Here is a 13,125-nt window from a genome sequence, read left to right as displayed (position 1 = left end):
GGGCGCCTGGGTGGCTCAGTCGGTTGAGCGTCCGACTTCGCTCAGGTCACGATCTCATGGTCCGTGAGTTCGAGCCCCGCATCAGGCTCTGTGCCGACAGCTCAGAGCCTGGAGCCTGCTTCAGATTCTGTGTCTCCCTCTCTCTCTGGCCCTCCCCCCATTCATGCTCTGTCTCTCTCTGTCTCAAAAATAAATAAATGTTAAAAAAAAAAAAAAAAAAGAAAGAAATGTTGGGAGCACCTGGTTGGCTCAGTTGGTTAAGTGACCGACTCTTAGTTTTTGACTGAGTTCATGATCTCATGATTCATTAGATCGAGCCCTGCATCAGGCTCTGTGCTGACAGTGTGGAGCCTGCTTGGGATTCTCTACCTCCCTCCTTCACTCTGCCCCTCCCCGCTCATGCGCATGCTCCCACTCGCAAAATAAAATAAACATTAAAAAAATGAAAAAAAAAGAAATAAATTTTGAATCGTACATGAAAATGTAGGTGACATTTTCATCATTATTTATTGAAAAATTGAAATATTCATAATTATCAAATAAATTTTCTTCTACAAATATTCTATAATTTAACTATATATATTTAGTGAATGAACTAATAGATACTTATTGGATATTCCATTGAGTTTGTGAGATACAAAGCTTTTTCCAAATAAGATTATTACAATATTATTTTGATTCAATTCTGTCCAATGTTAAAGTTAGTAATGAACTACTAGTATTTTTTTCACTGAATCTTAGGCAGTATTTTGTGATGAAAGGAGTATGGATTAAACCAGGAAGCTAGGGACATAAATTCAATTCCCTCTCACCAGCTGGGGCTTGTTATAGTAATGCTTGAACAAGTTATTCAAATTCTCCAGACCACAATTTCTTTATCAATAAAATGAAGTGGATTAAAGGACATTTAAGTCCTTCCAAAACTAACATTGTAACACATTCATAAGTATTTCATAAGTGTGCCGAAATAGTGATACTGCATGGTTCATTTGCTTAGAATCCATTCAGGGAAAAACAACAGCAAACAAACAAACAAAACAAACAAAAACCAGTATCATTTTATTAAGCTTGATGAAGCATCAATGATCAGCATAAGCTTTAAACCACCCACAGATATTATAATTGCCTTGGCAATCTTAGCCAATTAATACCACATTTTTACAAAGATAAGTATTTAAACTCTACTTCATGCAGAGGATTGTTAAAATCACAACACATTTATTTTTAACAGTTACCAAAGGAAACTTTTACAACTGACTATAGAAATAAGAGTAACTTAATTAACATAGTATTTATTCCATCTCATTTCAGTCAAATTATGCTTTAAGTCGTCGTATCTGCTGAGGGTACTCTGTCCCTTGGAATTTAAAATAAAATAGCCTCAAACTTCAACCATATATATGAAGAAATTGAACACCTCAATGAAATATTTGATTGCAATAGTCTTTCTATAGGGATGTGAGGAAGTATAATGTACTTAGTTTAGGAATCCTATTATTTACATAATTTTGGATATTCTAATATATCAGTTCTTTCAGTTCTTTCATTCTTTTCATTTTGCCTTTACATTCAGTAAGAATTTTAGACAATAGTATGGGATGTACTGCAATATGTTACAGGTAACAAAATATATTAGCTCTTCCTCTTTGAACTCTTTGACTATGACTCCCAATGGGACATTTTTTACTCTACTGTAGAATTTCCTGTCAGGCTGCCTTATTCTGATTCAATATTTTCTCTTCTATTGCTATCTCAGTTTCACATCACCTGTTCATGTCTGATATGCACTGAGAACTTGTTATAAATACAAAATGTTAAAGAAATGATCTATTGAACAAAGATAGCTTCTTCCAAGGGAAATCAGTGGTCAATTAATAGACTAATAATTCTCTTGTCTCAAATAAGCATGCAGACAGATGTGTATAATTATTTTTGTATATTTTCTTAAAGGATTTAATGTGGCTCAGAAAAGAGTGGAAAATAAATACAAGAGAATTTGGTGAGAAAACCAGGTTAACATAAAGTTTTATGTAAAAATATTCTATTTTGCATGGCTATTTTAATAAGTAATTTGAGAAATTATTTACTGATGAAAATGGTATCAAACACATTATATAAAATTCCGAATACTAACGCTTAGTTGAAGCAAGGTACATTGACCAGAATTGAGAACTTTCTGCTTTATTTTGATAGTATCAGTCAGAAATAATAGAATGATTTTAGGGTGATGAAACTGATTTGGAATTAAATAGTGGTGATGTTTGCACAACACTGTGATATATAATAAAACCTTGGTTTTGGAGCATAATTCATTCTAGAAACATGCTTGTAATCCAAAGCACTTGTGTATCAAAGCAGATTTCAAGAACCATTGGCTCAGTTGTGATCATGTGAATTCAGCATCACATACTACTCATATTGCAAGACATCACTTGTTTATCAAGTTAAAATTTATTAGAAATATTTGCTTGTCTTGGAGAACACTTGCTGAACAAGTTACTTGCAATCCATGGTTTAATGGTTTTAAAACCACTGAATTGTATACTTCAAAAGGGTGAATTTCATGGTATGTGAATTATATCTCAATACAATTGTTAAAATAATACAAAAAAGTAAGTAATATTTATGGTATGAATTAGCACTTTCAAGATTATAAAAACATGCATTTTCATAGACTTAAAAGAGAATTAGGGTACAGATCTTCAATTGTTTCTGCATTTCTAACCTCCAAAATTATTTTGAAAGCTATTCATAACCCCACACAGTTCCAAGATTCCAACTAAAGTTTCTTATTAGATTAAATATTTGAAAGGTAAGTGATTTCCAAGATATTGTGAATATTGAAACTTAAAAATTACATTAATTTTTGAGCATATCAAAACCATAATCATTTAATACATACCATCATTTTTTTTAGAAATACAAAACAAGACACATGGTACAGCTGGGAAGTAATATCTGGATAATCAAGTATGTAAGAGACAATGAAGATATGAATTCAGTGCAAATAAAATAGGGAAAGGGGAACATACTAGAGATACTTTAGGAATAAACTGATAAACTGATAAAGGAAGGAACTATGAAGGAATAAAATGGTAAATCAAGAAATGTCTTTAGTTAATTGGGAACATTAAAGGTTTATTGGTGAATGGTAATAGTTTGCCTATGCAAACTTTGGGTTACAGACCATTCATTGTTAATAATACATTTTCCATGAATGTCCAATAGACAGTTGTAAATGACCTTTGCCTGTGGGTAGGAATCTAAGCTGCCTGTTGGCCCCAACTTGCCTGTAGGAAAATTCATCTGAAGGTGGCAGAAGGTGATCCAATGACCAGAACAGAAAGTAATATTGATGCTGTAGGCCTTGCTCAAATCTTTTTGATTAATATTATCTGCAAGACTAACAGTGAATCCCACAGTAAAGACACTTAGGCTGTTTTGAATTGTCTGTTAGTAACAGTCAAAATAAGAGACAATAATAATAATAATAATAATAATAACAATAAACACAAAGTCTAAGAAGATTCTTCAGGCTTGGATACCATGTTGGACCTCTGCCTCTAGAATCTTGCTGCACTTAGAATCACCTGAAAGCTTTGGAAAATACAGTAACAAGTGTACAACCCCCATATCAGAAAGAAATGGATAGGAGACCCTATGAATATATTCCTTTTATACCCTTTGCCATAATGTTGTAGGTTTACAGACTCTTGAGCTCAGAAATGTGAAAGAGATAAAGAATTATAACTTTCAGTGAATGTTGAGCAGTATCCTCTATCCAGTGGGTAAAATGCTTTGTTTAAATACATACATATGCCTAAGTGGAAATTATAAAACCATGGACACAAAGAAGAATCAAACGTCTTGTCTGGTTCCTACAAACATATATATGTTACGAATTTCTTGTGATTATCAAAAGTGTTATGGTTGTGATTGATAATATCTTAGGATGAATTACACTGAATACAGATTACAGTTTATCTGTCAAAGTTTTTCCTAACTTTATATATAATGTAGGATATTTTCATTATAAATAATTTGGTAAAACATAAAATCGAAATGCATTCTTTGATGTTATTTGATAAAATGCCATCGCAGTGTTTGAAATGTTTTAGTGAAGAAAAATGGATTTTAAAATTTAAAGGATACAAAGAGTTACATGATTTACTTTATTTTTTTTTTAATTTTTTTTTTCAACGTTTATTTATTTTTGGGACAGAGAGAGACAGAGCATGAACGGGGGAGGGGCAGAGAGAGAGGGAGACACAGAATCGGAAACAGGCTCCAGGCTCTGAGCCATCAGCCCAGAGCCCGACGCGGGGCTCGAACTCACGGACCGCGAGATCGTGACCTGGCTGAAGTCGGACGCTTAACCGACTGCGCCACCCAGGCGCCCCAAGAGTTACATGATTTAAATCAATGTAACTCAAAAGTACAAGCTAAAATTACATTTAAAAAATAGACACAAAGTAATTTGGGGTACCATAAATTCAAAAATTGGAAACAATTATTGAAAAAACTATAAAACTATTTTATTGTCTATCAAAGTATGTGGAGATAAATTTCACAAAGCAATTACACATGGTGTTTAAATTTCTCAAATGTATACTTTATTTGATTGTATAAAACATATTAAAACCATAGCACTCTAATTTGCTTAGTCACTAGTCATATGTAATTGAGTTCTTCCTCTAATTGGGGATGAGATATTAATGTACATGCAAAAAAAAATGCCTTATAGCCTAGTCTTGGAGTGAAAATGTGGCCATCATTTTTATATCCATAGAAAATGTGATCCAGTAGTTCAATGGAAAATCTTTGGGGAGTGGCTGGAAAGGGAAAATACTGTTTTTATGTCTAGGTTTTTAATTTATTACTCCATTCTCCTTTATTCTATTTCAAGTATCCTGGACTTTGCTTAATATTAGTTTTTGATGTTCCTTAACAGACTTTGAAGAACTATGACATTTGTAAAATTGGAGGATTCTTAAAAATCTTCCATTTCACCCAACTCTACTATAAATGAGGGAATTTGGCTTTTCTAGAGTATGGAAAAAAACACAGTAGTAGACTCACCTAGATCTGACATCGCTAGAATTCTCTTTCATGTGTTCTTCGAACACAGGGGAGCCTGGTGCATTTTCAAGAAGAATGACTAGGAAGTGCATCTTTTGGTCAAATAGAAAGATAATCTCTTTCAGTTCTCTTTCAACCCCTTTCTTCTTTGTGCTAAATTTGAAGTTAGGTTTATTTTTGTTATAACGTATTTTGAGACCTCATCATTTATCATAATAAGAACTGTTCTATTCATAATGAGAACTGTTCTATTCATATGTTTTTAGCAACTAAGCTCTCTTTGGATTAATTTCAAAACAGGTCTTGGAGTATAGAAGACAGATACATGGCATTTATTGTTACCACATATTATTACAATAGTAAAATGTACTGTTTGTATTTTGCTTACATTATCCAAATCACCTTTTCCATATCTTATTAGACACACATTTAAAACACTCTAATGATTTACATTTAATAAGCTATACAGAATCCATATAAACATAGAATAAGAATAGAAACGATCCAAATAGCAGTAGCCCCAAGTGATAATGTGCCAAAATAGTTAAGAAATATCTGATTAAATTAGAGAGATTAAAAGGAAATTTTGACAATATTAAAATGCATAATGCCAAAAGGATTTATATTACTAAGACTTTTTTTTCAGAAAATGGCTATTTTATTATAATATTGCAATATTGCAATATAAAGATTTTCTCAATTAAAAGCAAAAAGTTTTCTGAGAAAAATGTAGCTTGGACAAGTTACCTAATCTTCCTCAAATTCTTTCTCTGTCTGTAAAATAGGAACGATAATGGGCTTTGTTAGATTATGTTGAGACGGCTCATGTAATAAAACTAAATGATGATTGACACATTAAACCTTCAAAATTCTGTCACATACATGTGCACATGCAGACACATGCAGTCAGCAGTTCACCTCCTCACGTCAAGTAGTGGGGTGTAAGGCTGACTTTAAGAGTCCAAGTATTTAAGGTTTGTACAAATGAAGTGCAATGGCATGTAAAAAAATAGTCTTTTTCAGGTGAAAAAAGAAAATAGTTCATGATTTAGTGTTCAGAAGGGCCACCGAGCAAAGCATAAACAATATTGTCCAATTGAAATACAATATTTTTTACATTAATCACAAATACAAGCCATATATCAAACTTTCTAGTATCCACATTAAGTAAAAAGATGTAGGAAAAATTAACTTTAACATTTGATTTAATTTAATATCAGAAATGTTTTCATTCCATTATTAGTGTGATATTTCACATTAATTCTTTCTTTTTTATTGTCTTCAAAATTTTTTGTTTTTTACACTTATTGTGCATTTCAATTTGAACTATGCTCATAGCTACATGTGACTCTTCATTATTGTATTGCTAAGCTCAGAGCTCCAAAATGACCTTGATTCACACAAAATTATGATAAAAATATGAAAGTTATCAATTTAATAAAAGTTGGCAAGGCAACAATATAATATTAATATTTTAAGATCAAATGGAAACTATTTGAACAGCTTCTGTAGATAATCACAAGTTCAAAGTTTAATTACTTTAAATTATAATGTAGGTCCTTTTAATAGAAATAGTAGTTTTAACTAAAGTGAAAATTAAATATATAAACATTTCTTTTTGAATGACTTATGAGAATATAAAATATATTACTAATTGATATAGATTAATATATTATTAAAGCCTTTTACAAAATAAACAGACAAATAAAACATTTAAGCAATAATAGGCATGACAAGATAAGAGAAATAAAACCTTAGGTGGTAAATTTATTTCTGAATACATTTTCAGGAATGTTATTTGGCAATTTATAAATCTATTAAAGTGGAATTGCTAGTGATGGTGTGTGAAATAAATTCAGTTTATTCCATAAAGTAGAATGAATTAGTTTATTTCATGGTCATTTTAGGTGTACCATAAAGATAATGAAAACATAAATTTTACTATTCAGTCAGAAATTACTTTTATTACTTTTGATAGATAGTGACTATAACCATCAAATTCTATTGTCTGATGACTATCTTGGGCTGGTGCTCTGAAATTTGCTTTGTACCAGTCTTTGGAATATAATTACACTAGATGCAATTTGAATTCACTCTTTTTATTTTTTGCAAAGTTACAAATCAAAATTTTTTTAGGATAAAGCAGAAATGGTAAACAACATATTAATGCATAAGTGTGCAAATTAGAGAGATTTAATGTGACATATTTGCCAAGATTAGTACTAACGCTGGACAAAACTGAAATGTTTCTAAGTTTGGCTGTAGTGCTTTCTGAGTTGTCTTTAATGTCCTCTGTTTCTTTCCAGCTACCTATTGCTTTCTGTATTTAGCCTTTATACCATTTTATGAATAGAAAACAGTCAACTCTTAACCACTTGATAATCTTTCAGATAGAAGATTGCTGTTTTAATGAGGGACTTCATATATTTGTTCAACAAGTAATTGAGTAACACCAATAGGCTGGCTAGTTATGGTGCTAAGTGCTAGAGAGAAAAATGGGTGAATAGAACAGAGAAGACAAAAAGAACATAGTAATTACTAAGGAAGACAGATGGATCAACAGGCAAATATGACATCATGTGGCAAAGCTATGGGAACTATAATACAGGGAACATGCAGGAAAATCACTCACCCAAACAAATGAGTTACAGAAGGATTCCCAAAGGAAGTAGGGGCATCTTGGCTAATTTTAGGTGGTCTGAGAAATAAAGAAGGGAGTTAAGAGGTTTAAGTTTGGTAAAGGGATTGTTGAATTTCACGTTCAAAAATGCAATGATAAGGATATAAGAAAATAATTCCTGGTAGGAGACAGAAATATTATTGATTACCCTTTCGATACTGAGTCACATATGGGAGAACAGGGTAGGTATTCTCCATCAACATATACTTTTCTAAAATTTTATGTATTTTGATTGATTTATGTGGGTTTTTAATAACAATATATTGTGCATAACCTAAATATAAAAATCAGTGTAAGATTAGGACATTTTCAGTTTCTTAAAAGCAGGGAGTGTCACCTGTGCTAATCCATTGACAGAAATCAACTACACATAATTCATCATAACTTACTTGTAAATGCTGATTACAGTACTTAGGGTTTTTTTGTTTTAATTTGCTTTTAAAAGCAAGATTTCTAAACATAGATCTAATTCATGAAGGAAATAGGTAATTTTTTATCAAATCAACAGGAACAAAAACTTATAGGTGTACTATTTTTTCCATTATTATGATTTTGCTTAATAGTTTAATATAATTCCAAGATATAAAGCATTGAATTCTAAGAGCTCATTTTAGACAAAAATATTGACTTGAGCTTAGTCCAAATTGTTGTTTTAAATGGCCTCCCATTCATCACTGCACTATTTTAAAGTTTCTTTTCATAGAGCAAAATTATCTATCCAATACCTCATGAAAAGAACCTCAGAGTAATGAATTTCCCTTGTTTTTTTATGCCTAACAATGTTTTTAATGCCTAACAATGACATTTCTAAACTGTGATTATTGAATCCCTTTCATACTACTTCTATATTATTTCTGATGAGTTCAGTTAGAAAAAAAAATACCTATCAGGTAATCATTTGGGGAAGATAGGACTAGCAGTCTATTGTTTAATTGTTTAATTCATTGTTTAAAACAAACAAAAACTAGTGGAAATGATGTGGGAAAAAAAGGCAGAAGGAAATGACAGATAAAATTAAATTTCCTTATAACCTACAGCCTATTGGCAAATACTTGAGGCAGGCAGAGTAAAAGGTTTCTCCGGGAACTCCCTACTGTCTTAATGCTAATGATTTGCTAGAGGGAAAACCAGCCTTAGCTTGACAATAGCAAGGCCTCCAATATCTTGTGAGCCTTCTTTAGCATATGAAAATCTCACTGGAAACTTCCCCTGGACTTTACCTCCCCCAACTCCATAGTATAAAACTAGTCTCTCCTCATTGTTCTGGGGTAGCTCTTCCTGCCCGGGTTCTTCTCTCTGTGCTTTAATAAGATCATCTTTTTGCACCAAAGACATCTTCAAGAATTCTTTCTTGGTCATTGGTTCCGGACCCTGTGAGTATAACATCACCTAAAAAAACCTCATCAGAAATATTTTTTATTAGTGCCACTTCCTCAGTATTTGCCTTCATTTCTTAATATAAGCACCTTACATTTGAGTGGTCTTTGTCTCTGTTAAATAATCTGTGGCTCAGAAGTCCTAGCTAGTGTATATTTCATGAATATAAATGTTTAGTGATTTTGGTTACTGCTTTTATTTTCAGTATCAGGTAAGATAAAAAAGATGGGACGCCTAGGTGGCTCAGTCAGTTAAAACTCCCAACTCTTGGTTTCAGCTCAGTTCATGATCTCACTGTTCTTGGGCTCCAGTCCCACAATGGGCTCCGTGCTGACAGTGCAGAGAGCCTACCCTCTCCCTCTCTCTCTGTCCCTCCCCTGCTATGTCTCTCTCTGGAACATAAATAAACTTAGATACAAAAGATAATTACATTAGTAGCATTGCAGCTTGAAAATGTATTAATTTTAAAAAAAAATGTTTTGACCCCCTTATGGGATAGATGCTAAGTTCCAATTTATATGACACTTAACAATCTCCTTGATTCTATCCATCTGGTCTAGAGTGTTGAATAAATTAACTTGCTAGATAGAATGTGTCTGAATGTGATTAATGAATTGAAAATATCAGACTATTTCTTCAGCATCATCTGTGTGTATGGTTTTATTCTGGATATATGAGAAAGTCTGTAGACCTTTAAATGTTAAGAACTACATTCATACTTCACATAGAATTTAAAAAGAAAATTGTAATTAAAATTATTTAAGATAATATAAATCATCAAGCCACTTTTTTTATGTGATGTATAACTACTAGATGATTTAAAAAAGAAATCAGCTGTTAAAATGTTTTAATGACTTAAGAGAACAATGCAAATTCTTAAATTTATATTTGGTGGAGTTTTAATTTTCACAATGATAGGGCCCTTTTACTTAGGGCCACCTAAAAAGTTCCCCCAAAATGTAAAAACAATCTTTTTTTTCAAATTTTTATTTTAAATCCTAGTGAGTTAACATATAGCATAATATTGGTTTCAGGTAAAAACAATCTTTTTAAAAGACAACAGAAAGTAGAAAAGTAGGGTAAGTTTGAGATGCTATGGAAAATAAGAAGATAGAGATTATTAAGCTTGGAATCTGGATCCACTTTTGCCTGAAGTTGTTCCTGATCAGGAGGATTTCATTGAGATTCAGATCTATATTTTTGACAATCTTAGGAGAAAAATAGGTGTGTCTACATAATTTATAGGGCTTAGTGCAAAATGAAAATATTGGGCCTCTGCTAGAGGTGAGGAAATGAGCTTCCCTACCCAGAGGCCCTTTGCCCCAACTGTTACTGAAAGTGTGACTCCCAGGGATGTGGAATCCAAGGCTGTGAGTTCTCCATGCCTGGATGAGGATGGGTTAGAAACCCCTGCCTAGTCCTTGCTAAATTCACTCTGGTGTCACCAGCCTGGGTGGGAAGGTCAACACCTTGTTCTTCTCTGAGATTCCAACAGACTCCACAAAACAGTAATTCAAAGATAAAATTTTTAAGAATTTCAAGACTGTGATTATAGAGAATCAAACCTCAAATGGAAGCCCTTCTGTCCTAGATCCTGTACTGGCCACATGCTCATGAACACAGCCCTGGGAGCAAGGTAGATAAGGTAGGTGTCCATAGGAACCACTGAACTATGCCTTTGTTACCAAAGCAAACATAGACTACAGTAAATGAATGAACAAGTGTGTGCTCTGATAAAACTTTTATTTACCAAACAAAACATACAGGGGGCCAGATCTGGTCTCAGGCTGCAGTTTGGAATATATAAAGCATAACAAAATTATGGTATAGAGCATAACAAAGTGAGGTAGAATTACTTTATAATATTTTATAATGGAAACACTCAGGATGTCCAACCCTTGCCAAGGCATTTTGTAATGTGGCTTTGTTACTGAACCAGGCTGGAACGCTGGCGGAAAAACCAAGGACACTCTGAGATCTTGGTGGATAGGAGATTTATTTAACACCCGGGGGGGGGGGGGGGGGGCTCAGAGGAGACTGTTTCGCCAAAGATCTGAGCCCTGAAAGGAAGCAGGAAGGGTAATTTATCGTTGTCAGCCTCCATATTCCGGGGGGGGGGGGGGCAGGGGTGGGGGAAGGTTTTGTGCATGTGGCAAACAGGGCCAGAAGAACCGGAAGAGGGGTCTCTAAGCCAGAGACCGGAGCTTGTTTTAGTCCCCTTGGCCATCTTTGGTGCAGTGCTTTATTCATTTCTCCAGCAGCTTTAATTCTCTGAATTAGATTTAGTTAATATCTTCCTTCCTATAAAATCATTGGGCCCAGTATTATTTTAGGCTCTATTAGTCCAGGAATATCTGCTAAAGAATATCAAGAGCACTTCCTTCCTCAGGCATAAAACTGGATTTGTCTTTGAGCAGCAGGGTTTAAGAGGATAAGCTGTGTATTAGTGTCCAGAGGAAGATTCTGAGGTAGAGTTGCATAGGAATGGTTTAATACTCAAGAAATCCTATGCTATACAGCAGCTTCAGAAAATTAAATTGTAATTCATCGGGAAAAGCATGGATTTGAATCATCATGTCCAAATTGTTAGGAGTAAAATCATGGGCAAGAGGTAGCACCAAGAGCCTAGCATCAGACAGGTACTGCATTTTTGGGGAATGGGTTGGGGACAAAGGAACAGATTGTATAGTTTGGGGACTTAACACCGAGTAGTTCCCTGTCATCATAAGAGCTTAAATTATCAAAATTTATGTATCTTTTCAAGAGGTACTGTGTTGAATTTATAGTTACTATTACAAAATGACATAATTCCATTAAAAGTTTTGACTAGTTTTAATTTTTCATGTTGCTACAATATTAATAATTGCAGGATGAATTATAATTGATAAGTCAGTAAAACAAATTTATAGAATTTAGCTTCAAACTAAATAAAACCTATGGTTGAGAACAACAAATGATGAAAGGGTATTTAAATTCTTTCTGTAAGTATCTTTCATCAGTTAATTCTGAATAAAGTGTGATAATATTACATTAGTTACTTGTAGATTATTTTTTAGAATATCTTCACTCTTTGGAGTTTATAGTAGAGAAAAAAAGTAATTTTATGAGGGTTACTGGAGGGGAGGCGGGTGGGGAAATGTTATGGGTGTTAAGGAAGGCAGTTGTGATGAGCACTGGGTGTTATATGTAAGTGATGAATTACTAAATTCGATACCTGAAGCTAATATTACACTGTATGTTAAGTAACTTGAAAAAAACCCAGTATTTTTATAACTCAAAATCTATATTATAAAAAAGAGAATGTGAGATCCTTTAAGATGGAATCAATGATTGGATACTAAGTATGATACTATTTAGTTATCTAAACTAATCATTAAATACATTTATTTTCACCCTTTAAAAATATAGACTAAGTATTTTCTCATTTAGAATGGAGTAGACAAAAGTTAATATTAGTAACTTTTGCACTTTCTAAATATTATGCATTTATCTGAGGGCATAATATACATATATATGTTGTAATAAAATATGTTTAATAAAAATATTTGTATTCAAAATTTTACTTTATAAAATAAATTTTATTTCAAAAATTATAATAAAATCATATATAAACATTGTAAACAAAATAATTCAGAACAACTTCCAAAAAGTTAAACTTTTTATTGTTTGGTAAATTCTTGGTAAAGAATTAGTCATTAGCCACTCAGTACTTAGGCATTGTTTGTCTACACTCTGTCATGAACAGGAGTGTTAAATAACACAAATTTAGCCCTGTGAAATTTAAAGCTCTAGTTGGCTTAGTAATGGATTTATGAATCAGGCAGCATGTCATCTAGCAAGTAGAGAGGGACCCTAAGGAATTGTGCAAAATGGTACAATTTTATAAGCAGAAACAGGGCAGAATAATTAGCAAACAAAGCAAAGGATTATTTCAGGCAAGGTTATCTTCCCTTGGGGGTAAGAGCAGGAGGTTTTATTAGGTGAATTGC

The 13,125-nt window shown here is 32.9% G+C and overlaps 1 long non-coding RNA gene across 1 annotated transcript; it reads right to left on the bottom strand.

Annotated features, from left to right (window-relative positions):
• Positions 1-5,090: 5,090 nt before the first annotated feature.
• LOC125165315 (uncharacterized) lies at positions 5,091-10,742 on the bottom strand. The gene is made up of 3 exons (XR_007152061.1): positions 10,702-10,742; positions 7,712-7,777; positions 5,091-5,171 (listed from the first exon to the last, which is right to left on the bottom strand). It is a non-coding gene; the product is annotated as an uncharacterized LOC125165315 (long non-coding RNA).
• Positions 10,743-13,125: the final 2,383 nt, after the last annotated feature.

This window comes from Prionailurus viverrinus, chromosome B2, assembly GCF_022837055.1.
Source record: "Prionailurus viverrinus isolate Anna chromosome B2, UM_Priviv_1.0, whole genome shotgun sequence".
Lineage (NCBI taxonomy): Eukaryota > Metazoa > Chordata > Mammalia > Carnivora > Felidae > Prionailurus > Prionailurus viverrinus.
This window is presented reverse-complemented; position numbering and strand designations above follow the sequence as displayed.